Here is a 14,464-nt window from a genome sequence, read left to right on the forward strand (position 1 = left end):
GAGGAATTTTGACTGTTTTCTAAATCTGACTTACTTAACAAAGTAAGCACCTAAGTATCAGGGTCTACAGAAATGATTATCTGGCCCCTGAGTTCAGATTGTAACAGAGGAGACAGACACACAAACAAATAAATGTAATTTATTTTGCCAGGGAGGATAGCTTCACAGAGGAGGTGACATTTCAGTTAAACATGGGAGGAGATGTAGAAGGGCAGCGACTATTGTAACCAGGAACTAGAAATGGGAACAAGAATGGCGTCAGGAGGGAATGCAGAGTTCACCTTAGAAAGGAGTCATCATAGTGTTGATACCAGCCCGTATGGACTGAGTACGTGTTATGGGCCAGGTACTGTGCTAAGCATTCACTTTCTCATTTATTCCTCCCCATAACTTATAAAATCAATAGCATTATTACCTCTGCATTACAGATGAGGACACTGAGACAGGTTACATAACCTTTCCGAGGTCAACATACCAGACAAGACAGGAACCCAGGCCACCTTCCTCCTTCCTCCTACCCGTTATACAATATAGTCTCCTCTTTCTCTTCTGAAATAGGAAAGAATGAAGGAGTAGTGGGAAAAGACAGAGGATATGTTTGTGGGGAGAAATTACACATAATGTTGTCTGTTTCTCTACAAAGTTGCCCCAAATGAGGGAGTATGATTGGGTGGGAGACTTGAAGAGAATTGTAAACCTTCACATCTAGCTAGGAGCTGACTAGAGAAGAGTAAGTGGTTTATAGAGAACCATGAGAGTGAAGTTGATGAAGAAAGCCCTGCATTTGTAATTGAACACATCAGTATCGTCACTCAGTATTGTGCAAACAATGGCAACTGGCCAAGAAGCACTCATACCAGTGTTCACTGAGGAAAATTCATGGAGACAGGAGACATAGGTCCCCATCTCACATTTAATTCTACAGTATCATAGAGAGACCTAGCCAGGCCAGGTTTGAAATTCGAGGAGAGGGATCTGAACTTCGGGCTGTGAGGCTTTTAAGCTACTTCATTAGAAAGCATCATCCCTCCCTTGGCATAATGAAGGGCAAGGATACAAAACCTAAATAGTATAATGGAATCTTGGCATAAGCCTGTACTGTCAGGTCAGGGTTCATGACTGAGGGTCACTGGCTTCTTCCCTGGTATGATCAGAGGTTGAGGTGTACACTTTGAGTTACAGTGATACAAGTGGCAAGTTATGTGGAGCATTCACCATGTCAGTGTTATGGTTATGAAGCACCATGCCTTCCCCCGGCAGGACAGGGAGAGGCTAGGCTCCATGCCTCGGAGTTGACCAGAGATGATTCATTGCTCTAAGCACTAGAGGCCTAGTCTCTCTCCATGGAGCTTTTCAGGAGGCCAACTCCTTTTCAGGGAGGCCAGCCAGCAGGGGGTCAATCCTGGACAAGTTAGCCCTTACCTTTTATTCAAATTTCTCCCTCAGTCTTGTTGACAGAAAAAAATAGAGAGGTATCTAATACCAATAGACTCCCATTTTCATTGTCATGTGGTTGTACAAAAACTGCAGCTTATATTCACTTACATTCATCAACTGTTGGTACCATTTGTTATTTTATTTCATGTTTTGAACAGCTTTATAGAACAATATTTGACACATAATCAACTGCCAATATTTAAACTGTATAATCTAAAAGGGTTTGACATATGTCCACACCTATGAAACTAATACTGGATAATGAACAAGTCCATCCCCCTCAGAAGTGTTCCCAGGACGCTTGGTAATCCAGTCCATCCTTCATCTCAACAGATTTGGTCCTTTCCCCCTTTTTGTTTTATTACTTAGGTGCATGTGGCTTTGATTAAGTTATTCAGCTTCCATTTTATCATCTCCTTAATAAATATAAAGCTACCTTCAAAACCAGAACATTTTGAGGGATAGTGATTATAAAACAAAGGACTAGAGATACAACTGTTATTATAATACTAGTGGAAAGTAAAAATGGAACTGGCTATATATTAATTAGCCATTAATCTTGATGACAGAAACTTTGGGCCAGATTCCCACACTGATTCTACACAGGCTTTAATGGACTCATTCAGTAAGGAAACTTGTTATGCAGGGTACTTCCAGCTCCCTGTCCTTTTGCTCCCTATCTCAAGTCTCCTTTCTTCCTTAGGCTCAGATTAGACCTCTCTCAGAGACAAGGTCTGGCCTTGGATAGAAGCATATAAAGTCTCCCTCCACCCAAATTCAGAGCTCAAAATCAAATTCCATTCTTGCTGGTGGTGTTAGCATCTGCTACACATACAAGATGCAGCCTAATTTCTCTGGTCTCAGTTCTGGTCTTAGGTTGCCCAAACCCACTCGTCCCCAGTCTCTTAGCCAGAGTCCCCCATTCCTACAGCCTTAGCATTCTTAGTCCCCTATTCCTTAGCATTCTTCCCTTGCAGCTTGGCTCATCTCCCCAGGTTTGACTCTCTTGTATGATCATCACTGCTTTGCTGAATTCTGTCCTGCAGCCTCTGATATACCAAACACATCAACCCCCACCACATTGTGGCCTCCCTGGCCCACCTGATCTGTCACCAACCATCAAATCCCAGCATGACAGTTTAATCCCCATGTCCATCCTCCCCTGGCCTAATTAATTTTGCATTTAAGCAGCTTCCATGATAAATTATACTTTTTTTTCTTTAGTCCTTAAGAGTCAGTGTAGACCTAGTAAAATAAAAGTAAGATTCTTTCATCTAAATGCAGGATCAGTGTTAAGAAATCCACCTTGCACATCAAAAATCATCTATATTTATTTAGTTAGTAATGCAAGATCAAGTGGGAAAAATAACATCTGAGTCCCATAAAATCTGTAAGTGAGAAAGGGTTGAATAAGAATGCCACACTCTAGCACTTTTAACATGTGTGCTCTTCAACTACTGGGGCTGATGTAGCCCAACTGAAGAGTGCACATGTTAAAAATATATAAAATATAAAAAGAAATTTTAAAAATATATATAAGTTGGGCTTATTTATAATTTGAGCCAATTTATAAATTGGGCAGTAGCTGTTACTATAAAAATATGCAATCTACAATATTAAATTGTGATTACAACAGAAATGTTGTCTTTAAGCCCTGAAAACTATGAAACATCTGTTATTCATCTCCACAGAGACAAGAAATTTAAACAGCAGCAAGAAAATTTAAGTTGGATGTGTGGGAGAACATGCAAAAACAGTGAGAATGGTTAAACCAAGGAGCAAGTTAGGGCAGCCTTTCTATCTTACCAATGACATGGACATTTTTTCTTAGATGATTTTAGAAATGCCATTTACAGACTTGAGGCTATCTTAGCACTATGGAGGTGATTCTAAATTAGGGATGGCTTACACCTGTAGGGGGAGTATTTCAAATGGAAATTTCCACTGCAGACAGAGATGCATGATTAAGAAGAGAGTACCTACAGAGATGAATGAACGTCATAAAACTAAATCCCGGACATCTTTCAATTTGTGACTCTAAAATTCAGCATCTTTATCAGGACTTGATGCCACTCTTTCAGATTTTTGGTTTAGGCTATTTCCACCCTAAATAGAAGAGGATTAAAATCTAGGAAAAGGAGAACCACCTCTTGTGACTCCAAAGGTATTCTGAGCAGGGTGGCTGCTCCCAGCTTCACCTCTCACTGATGAAATCAAACAGAAGGAATTGCAAATTCTTTAGGGCCACCTCTAGTGGGTTTTCTCAGTTGGCTGGAAAACCTCAAAGGTAAGGATTTAATTAGGAATTTAACATTGGCTTCGAAAAAGAAGTCACAATCTCTAAGTATTTCACACAGGGGAGAAGTCGAACCACTCACAAAAGAGTTTCCTGCTGAAAATTCTTTAGTAGTAAGGAGTGTGTCTCGCTAATTGGGGTGATGGCCAAGAGGATGCTAGTAGCCAGCCCTTTGCCCAGGGTGGCTGCCTCCATTGGCAATATGCCCTTTTTGTCCACTCTGAAAGGCGCCCAGTGGGGAGGCCTGAGGAGCTACTGGTAGCCTTTGTGGAGAGGGCAGGTCTGGGCAGGCCTTGGGCCAGCAGGGCTGAGCAGCCACCTGCTGACAGGGCCTTTCTTCCTCATGAAGGAGTCCAGGGGATTCCATTAGAGAAAGTGTTGCTTCAAGCAAGCCGTGGCCACCTTTAATGATTTCCAGGGAAGGAAATTAGTCTCCCAAATCAATTATGACACTCAATTAGGTTATTTAGGCTGATGAATCCCAAGTGAAATCAGAGGATGGGACGTGTGATTCAATGGCCTGCATCTCTCCTAGCTTCAGGGCTCAAGGGTTATTTTGCTAAAATATTCCCTTTGTACCCTTGTAGTGCAAAGCTTGGTGCCAGCCCAGTCCTGGGCACAGTATTAGTGCCCAACAAAAAATGGCTGAGTGTAAATCTTCATGCCTCTCTTTTCTCTGAATTTGGTCAGTATCTAAGCACCCACTCTGGTGATCAGGAATGCTTGGTGTACATATTTTATATAATGAAAGTATGCTGAACATCTCTAATGTACAGTGTTTTCATTTCTTTACTGATTAAATGCTTAAATCACATGGATGTTTTTCATTAGTAAAAATGTCCAAATAATTTGTTTTTATATGAACACATGCCCCCCTTAATAAAGTGTGTAGGTAAAAAGAAACAAAGGTTAAATCCATACACAGGAACTATGCAATTCCTAGGAGACAGGGCCCATAACTTATCCCCATGTTAGAAGGTGAGCCACAAAAGGTGGCAGAGTCTCTGTGTGTAAGTGTTGTTGAAGAGACTGGCCTGTCATCAAGCCATCTTCCTCTATGCACAACATGAAGATTTCCCTGTTGTTCTGTAGCCCTTTTGGGCTCCTTCCCTGTGCCTCTGACCCTAACCCTGCACCTAGCCACCACAGGTCTTACCATTTCAGGGGTGCTGCGATTGGTTAAAGCAGTGGTCCCCAAACTTTTTGGCACCAGGGACAGGTTTCGTGGAAGACAATTTTTCCACAGATCTTGGTGGGGGGATGGTTTTGGGATGGTTCAAGCACATTACATTTATTGTGCACTTTATTTCTATTATTATTACATTGTAATATATAATGAAATAATTACACAACTCACCATAATGCTGACAGGAGGCAGAGCGCAGGTGGTAATGCGAGTGATGGGGAGCGGCTGTAAATACAAATGAAGCTTCTCTCGCTCGCCCGCTGCTCACCTCCTGCTGTGCGGCTCGGTTTCTAACAGGCCACGGATCACTATCAGTCCATGGCCCAGGGGCTGGGGACCCCTGGTTTAAAGACACCCAGCTAAGGACGCAACAAGTGACCAAAACCTACCCTGAGCCTTACTCCCCAGGCCATGCTCTCTGCTCACTAAATCAAATGCCCTACCCCTGCCTAAAGGGGGCACTTTTTTCTAATTTGCACTAAGGCACTAACCCACCCAGCTGAGGTCCTGTAGACGTGCTTAGTTGCATTATTGTGGTTGTCTCTAAACTACTTCTAACAATACAGCAACTTCATTGAAAGTCTTGTGAAAGTCTTGGTAGATGTCCGTACCTGCAGAGTTGTATTGCACCAAACCCCAGAAAGAGATAAAAGAGACTTATAGAAAGTCAATATCTAAAATAAAGTCCCAGAATTTTCCAGAATTGAGGAAATATGCGTTCACAGACACAGGAAGCACGACATGTGCCAAAAAATAAATAAATAAAAAGAAATCCCTATCTGAATACATTTTAGTGAAACTACACAACACCAAAGACAAAGGGAAAACCTTAAAAGCAACAGGAAAAAACGATCCACAAATTACAGGTAGATTCTCCAGCACAATGAGGAAAGCCAGCAAACAGTGAAATAATATTTTCAAAGTGCTGACAGAAAATAACTGCCAACTTATATCCTCAGAACAATTGTCTTTCAAGCATAAAGGCAAAACAAAGACATTTTTGGCAAACAAAAGTTGAAATCAAAATTTTAAATCAACTATATTCCCTGAAACTAACACAACATTTTAAATCAACTATATCCCTATAAAACTAAAATATTTTTAAAAATAATAAAAATAAACCTACTTATATCCTGAAACTTGCCAAAAAAAAAATTGAAGTCATCAGTAAAACATCTTTACTAAAGGAATTTCCAAAGGCGATTATCAGGAAGAGGGAAAATGATCCCAAGAAAGAAAATATGGGAGCCACAAGAAGAAAAGTAAAATTATTTGTATAAAATAGTAATAATTCAAATTTGGTGGCTTAAAAGAAGACAGAAACACTAAAGATGGTGAGAGAGTGATTAGAATTAAAATATATTAAGGATATATGTATTCTTCAAGAGAGAGACTAAGGCACTGATTACTGACTTCTTTAAGCTTATTTCCAAATTTCAAGGGTGATCACTAAAACAACAGAATTACAATGAAAAACTTTCAAAAAAATAGAGGAAAGAAAAAACAAAATATTACATCAACCCCCAAAAGGCAGGAAGATAATTGGAGGAAGCAAAGAAAATGTGAATCAAATAGAAGAAACAAAGTATGATGGTTAAAAAAAAAAAAAAGCCCCAATATATCAGTAATCACAGTAAGCATAATTGTCTTACACTTGCCAGTTAAAAATAGAAGTATCAGACTGGATGAAAGGTAAAATTCAACTATATATTGTTTACAAGTAGTATACCAAAAACATACCTAAGGACATGAAATAGTGGAAAATAAGGACAGGAAAAACTAGCCATGCAAATACTAATCAAAATAGAGTTGGGCTAGCTATAATAATACAGATGAGATAGACTTTGAGACAAAAAACCATTCCTATGGATAGAGAATGTCCCAATATAACAACAAAAGTTTCAACTCCCCAGGAAGATATAACAATTCTAAAATTGCATATAACAAATAGTTTCAAATGATATAAATCAAAAGTTGACAGAAGCATAGAGAGAAATGGACAAGTCCTTTCTCATAGTGGGAGATTTCAACACACCTCCTTCAATTATGAATAGGTCAAAGAGACTAAGAAAACAAAACACTAGTAGAAATATAGCGGCATTTTGTTGTACAATAATTTTATTTTTAAAAATCAGAAATATAAATAACTGCTACTCTGAAGATAAGGCCTCAATCTAGTCCCAGTAAAAAGCAAAGGAACCTTATGCTTTATTTAAGCTGAGAAGCCTCATGATTGTTGTATGTATAATTTCCAGTAGGCATTGTGAAAATTTTAAATTGTTTAGAGATCTTCTACATTACTAACTCAATTTCATCCACTAATCTAGTGAAACCCACACACTTTCAATGTATTAACATAGAAGATTTGAACAACATAATTCATAAATTCAGTTTAATTAACATATAGACAAATCTGTACCCAACAATTTAAGATTACACATTCTTCTGAAGAACGCATGGAATATTTATGAAAATTGACCAAGAGTAGGCCATAGAGTAATTCTCAAGAAATATCTAATAAATGGTATCTGACCACAACATAATTAAGTTTAAAATAATATTATATAAAAGTCAATTACATGTTTATGTAGGAAAATGTAAGTACAAAAAAAGGAACATAGGAATACTAGAAGCAAATACTTATATGTTTTTATTATTTCCCAGACCTCTTCCTATATGTTTTGCATATTAATTCATTTACTATTTATAATAGCCCTTTGAAGTGAGCATAATTATATCCCCATTTTAAAGATGAAGAAACTAAGGCACAGTGAGGTTATATAAGTTTGCATTACACAGCTGGTAAATGGCAGAATTCAAATCCAGGCAGTCTGGTGCCAGATTCTAAACACTACGGCTCTATTCTTTACTGCTTCTCAAAAGACATGCACGATCTTTCTGGGTAAATCCATAAAGTTTTATTGAAAGATATTCAGACCTAATAAGTCAAAGTATATACCACATTTCTGATTAGAAAGACCCGCAAATCATTAAGATATCAATTTGCCCTCAAAATTGTTCCCTAAATTCAATGTAATTTCAATCAAAATCTCAACAAGTTGTTTCTAGGAATTCAACAAAGTGATGCTAAAATTCATATGAAAAGAACAAACAGTCAATAATGCTAAGATATTCCTAGAGAAGAAGAGTAAGATGAGATGACTTGTCCCACCAGATATAAAGACTTTCTGTATAGTTTATTAATTAGAGTGGTATGGGGCTGGCATAGAAATAGATAAATTTGACCAAAGTGAACTTAATTTCTGCTAAACCTTGCTTCTACCACCTGGCTATAAAGAGCTTTCAACCTGTGGAACAACTGCTCCCTCATATTAAGGAATGAATTTGGTAAATCATTTTTACTTTTATCCTCACAGGTGGTCACAGACACTAATTTTCCAATTCTATGTAAGTCTATTGATATAATTAGTATGGTCAGTTCCAATTTAGAAGAATATGGAACACCAAGACTCTTTTACAGAGGGGGGCATACAATTTTTTTTGGCCAAATCAGGACACCTTTGAGAATGAGAGGGAGCCCTATTTATAATTAAGTTATACCTGTCAAACCAGGATAGACACCCTACTTTCACTCTATTCTTTGCTCTTTTAACAACTAGTTTGTTCTATCAGTTACGCCAACTATTTCTAAGCCAACCAATACTTTTAAAAAAACTATTGGTCATAGAGTGACTTAAGGATCATGACATACATCTTTTTACAAGCCCACCTTGACCAATAAACCAGCTTGACACTCACAGTTTGAGCAGTGGATGGGATACACAGTGATGTTTGAGACAATCATTAGGCAACCTCTTTACTGGTTTCCAGTCTGCTCCTAATTCAACCCAGTTTCCATTCACTTTTCCCTCATTTACAATCCCACACCTGCTTAGTGGACTCAGCATTTGCATGTGGGCTCTCAATTCTGAAACTCTCAGTGCCCCTGTAGGCGATGGCCTCAAAACTTCCCACTGGCTGTCTCCACAATTCTCTACCCCAGAAAGGCAGCTCTCTACACTATTCTCCACCCACCCATCACTGGGAGCCAGTCCCAGACCCAGGCCTCTGGTTGGACTGCCCCCTGGCCTACCAGAACCCAGGGGTGGGTTTCAGATACAACTTGGTCACAGACACTGCCAATCCTCAACACGAGGAGCTCCCAAAGTGGGAAAAACATATGTTGGTGGGGTTTCTGGGCAGGGGAGCAATGCTTGATGATCTGTTTTAGAGAAAGATACGCATCCTTAAAAACATGCCCCTGGTTTCTCATTCTTGTTCACTGTTCAAATTAATAGCTAAACAGGAAACCTAATAAAATAAAGGAAACGTAGAAACTTTGAACTCCTGAGAGGTAAATATGAAAAGTTACTCCTCTAATTATAAATAGGGGGCCATACAATTTCTTTTCGCCAAATCAGGACACCTTTGAGAATGAGAGGGAAAGCACTCTTTTTATGTTTAATATTTAGCTTAGCCATAGTTATTTTTACTAAGGAATTCCTCCAATGCTTTTTGCTAGACTAAGGAAGAAAACTACTTTTCACCTAAACAAGAGAAAAATATTATTCAGCATTTACACGTTGGTGCCCGACCTTGGCTGTACAATGCAATCACATAGGGAGTTTTGAAAAAAAACAATAAACAAACTGATGTCTGGATCCCATGCCTAGAGATTCTGATTTAAGTGATCTGGAATGTCAGAGGGCAGAGAGCAGAAGCAAGAAGAACTACAATCCTGCAGCCTGTGGAACAAAAACCACATTCACAGAAAGATAGACAAGATGAAAAGGCAGAGGGCTACGTACCAGATGAAGGAACAAGATAAAACCCAGGAAAAAAACTGAATGAAGTGGAGATAGGCAATCTTCCAGAAAAAGAATTCAGAATAATGATAGTGAAGATGATCCAGGGCCTCAGAAAAACAATGGAGGCAAAGATCAAGAAGATGCAAGAAATGTTGAACAAAGACCTAAAACAATTAAAGAACAAACAAACAGAGATGAACAATACAATAACTGGAATGAAAAATACACTAGAAGGAATCAATAGCAGAATAACTGAGGCAGAAGACTGGATAAGTGACCTGGAAGACAGAATGGTGGAATTCACTGCCACAGAAGAGAATAAAGAAAAAAGAATGAAAAGAAATGAAGACAGCCTAAGAGACCTCTGGGACAACATTAAACGCAAAAACATTCGCATTATAGGGGTCCTAGAAGGAGAAGAGAGAGAGAAAGGACCAGAGAAAATATTTGAAGAGATTATAGTCGAAAACTTCCCTAACACGGGAAAGGAAATAGCCACCGAGGTTCCAGAAGCACAGAGAGTCCCATACAGGATAAACACAAGGAGAAACACGCTGAGACACATAGTAATCAAACTGGCAAAAATTAAAGACAAAGAAAAATTATTGAAAGCAGCAAGGGAAAAATGACAAATAACATACAAGGGAACTCCTATAAGGATAACAGCTGATTTTGCAGAAACTCTACAAGCCAGAAGGGAGTGGCATGATATGCTTAAAGTGATGAAAGGGAAGAACCTACAACCAAGATTACTCTACCCAGCAAGGGTCTCATTCAGACTTGACAGAAATATCAAAAGCTTTAAAGACAAGCAAAAGCTAAGAGAATTCAGCACCACCAAACCAACTCTACAACAAATGCTAAAGGAGCTTCTCTAAGTGCGAAACACAAGAGAAGAAAAGGACCTACAAAAACAAACCCATAACAATTAAGAAAATGGTAATAGGAACATACATATCGATAATTACCTTAAATGTGAATGGATTAAATGCTACAACCAAAAGACACAGGCTTGCTGAATGGATACAAAATCAAGACCCATATATATGCTGTCTACAAGAGACCTACTTCAGACCTAGGGACACATATAGATTGAAATTGAGGGGATGGAAAAAGATATTCCATGCAAATGGAAATCAAAAGAAAGCTGGAGTAGCAATATTCATATCAGATAAAATAGACTTTAAAATAAAGAATGTTACAAGAGACAAAGAAGGACACTACATAATGATCAAGGGATCAATCCAAGAAGATATAACAATTATAAATATATATGCACCCAACATAGAAGCACCTCAATACATAAGGCTAGTGCTAACAGCTATAAAAGAGGAAATCGACAGTAACACAACAATAGTGGACAGTAACTTACACCAATGGACAGATCATCCAAAACGAAAATAAATAAGGAAACAGAAGCTTTAAATGACACAGTAGACCAGATATATTTAATTGACATTTATAGGACCTTCCATCCAAAAACAGCAGATTACACTTTCTTCTCAACTGCGCAGGGAGCACTCTCCAGGATAGACCACATCTTGGGTCACAAATCAAGCCTCAGTATATTTAAGAAAACTGAAATCATATCAAGCATCTGTTCTGACCACAACGCTATAAGATTAGAAATCAATTACAGGGAGAAAAACATAAAAAGCACAAATACATGGAGGCTAAACAATACGTTACTAAGTAACCAAGAGATCACTGAAGAAATCAAAGAGGAAATCAAAAAATACCTAGAGACAAATGACAATGAAAACAGGATGATCCAAAACCTATGGGATGTAGCAAAAGCAGTTCTAAGAGGGAAGTTTACAGCTATACAAGTCTACCTCAAGAAACAAGAAAAATCTCAAATAAACAATCTAAACTTACACCTAAAGGAACTAGAAAAAGAAGAACAAACAAAACCCAAAGTTAGTAGGAGGAAAAATATCATAAAGATCAGAGCAGAAATAAATGAAATAGAAACAAAGAAAAAAATAGCAAAGATCAATAAAACTAAAGGATGGTTCTTTGAGAAGATAAACAAAATTGATAAACCATTAGCCAGACTCATCAAGAAAAAGAGGGAGAGGACTCAAATCAATAAAATTAGAAATGAAAAAGGAGAAGTTACAACAGACACTACAGAAATACAAAGTATCCTAAGAGACTACTATAAGCAACTCTATGCCAATAAAATGGACAACCTGGAAGAAATGGACAAATTCTTAAAAAGGTATAACTCTCCAAGACTGAACCAGAAAGAAATAGAAAATATGAACAGACCAATCACAAGTAATGAAATTGAAACTGATTAAAAATCTTCCAACAAACAAAAGTCCAGAACCAGATGGCTTCACAGGTGAATTCTATCAAACATTTAGAGAAGAGCTAACACCCATCCTTCTCAAACTCTTCTAAAAAATTGCAGAGGAAGGAACACTCCCAAACTCATTCTATGAGGCCACCATCACCCTGATACCAAAACCAGACAAAGATACTACAAAAAAAAAAAAGTTACAGACCAATATCATTGATGAATATAGATGCAAAAATGCTCAACAAAATACTCGCAAAGAGAATCCAACAACACATTAAAAGGATCATACACCATGATCAAGTAGGATTTATCCCAGGGATGCAAGGATTTCTTCAGTATATGCAAATCAATCAATGTGTTACACCATATTAACAAACTGAAGAATAAAAACCATATGATCATCTCAGTAGATGCAGAAAAGGCTTTTGACAAAATTCAACACCGTTTATGATAAAAACGTTCCAGAAAGTGGGCATAGAGGGAACTTTCCTCAACATAATAAAGGCCATATATGACAAACCCACAGCAAACCTCATTCTCAATGGTGAAAAACTGAAAGCATTTCCTCTAAGATCAGGAACGAGATATGGATGTCCACTCTCACCACCATTATTCAACATAGTTTTGGAAGCTCTAGCCACAGCAATCAGAGAAGAAAAAGACACAAAAGGAATACAAATTGGAAAAGAAGTAAAGCTGTCACTGTTTGCAGATGACATGATACTATACATAGAGAATCCTAAAGATGCTACCAGAAAACTACTAGAGATAATCAGTGAATTTGATAAAGTAGCAGTATACAAAATTAATGCACAGAAATCTCTTGCATTCCTATACACTAATGATGAAAAATCTGAAAGAGAAATTAAGGAAACACTCCCATTTACCATTGCAACAAAAAGAATAAAATATCTAGGAATAAACCTACCTAAGGAGACAAAAGACCTGTATGCAGAAAACTACAAGACACTGATGAAAGAAATTAAAGATGATACCAACAGATGGAGAGATATACCATTGACTTGGATTGGAAGAATCAACACTGTGAAAATGACTATACTACCCAAAGCAATCTAGAGATTCAATGCAACCCCTATCAAATTACCAATGGCAATTTTTATAGAACTAGAACAAAAAATCTTAAAATTTGTATGGAGACACAAAAGACCCCCAAGTAACCAGAGCAATCTTGAGGGAAAAAAACGGAGCTGGAGGAATCAGGCTCCCTGACTTCAGACTATACTACAAAGCTAAAATAATCAAGACAATATGGTACTGCCACAAAAACAGAAATAGAGATCACTGGAACAGGACAGAAAGCCCAGAGATAAACCCACACACATATGGTCACCTTATCTTTGATAAAGGAGGCAAGAATATACAATGGAGAAAAGACAGCCTCTTCAATAAGTGGTGCTGGGAAAACTGGACAGCTACATGTAAAAGAATAAAATTAGAACACTCCCTAACACCATGCACAAAAATAAACTCAAAATGGATTAAAGACCTAAATGTAAGACCAGACACTATAAAATTCTTAGAGGAAAACAAAGGAAGAACACTCTTTGACATAAATCACAGCAAGATCTTTTTTGACCCACCTCCTAGAGTAATGGAAATAAAAACAAAAATAAACAAGTGGGACCTAATGAAACTTCAAAGCTTTTGCACAGCAAAGGAAACCATAAACAAGACAAAAAGACAACCTGCAGAATGGAAGAAAATATTTGCAAATGAATCAACAAAGGATTAATCTTCAAAATATATAAATAGCTCATGCAGCTCAATATTAAAAAAAAAAAACAACCCAATCCAAAAATGGGCAGAAGACCTAAATAGACATTTCTCCAAAGAAGACATACAGATGGCCAAGAAGCACATGAAAAGCTGCTCAACATCACTAATTATTAGAGAAATGAAAATCAAAACTACAGTGAGGTATCACCTCACCCCCATTAGAATGGGCATCATCAGAAAATCTACAAACAACAAATGCTGGAGAGGGTGTGGAGAAAAGGGGACTCTCTTGCACTGTTGGTGGGAATGTAAATTGATACAGCCACTATGGAGAACAGTATGGAGGTTCCTTAAAAAACTAAGAACAGAATTACCATAAGATCCAGCAATCCCACAACTGGGCATATACCCAGAGAAAACCATAATTCAAAAAGACACATGCACCTCAATGTTCATTGTAGCACTATTGATAATAGCCAGGTCATGGAAGCCACCTAAAGGCCCATCGACAGATGAATGGATAAAGAAGATGTGGTACATATATACAATGGAATATTACTCAGCCATAAAAAGGAACGAAATTGGGTCATTTGTTGAGACATGGATGGATCTAGAGACTGTCATACAGAGTGAAGTAAGTCAGAAAGAGAAAAACACATATTGTATATTGACGCATGTATGTGGAACCTAGG

Source organism: Orcinus orca, chromosome 9, assembly GCF_937001465.1.
Source record: "Orcinus orca chromosome 9, mOrcOrc1.1, whole genome shotgun sequence".
NCBI lineage: Eukaryota > Metazoa > Chordata > Mammalia > Artiodactyla > Delphinidae > Orcinus > Orcinus orca.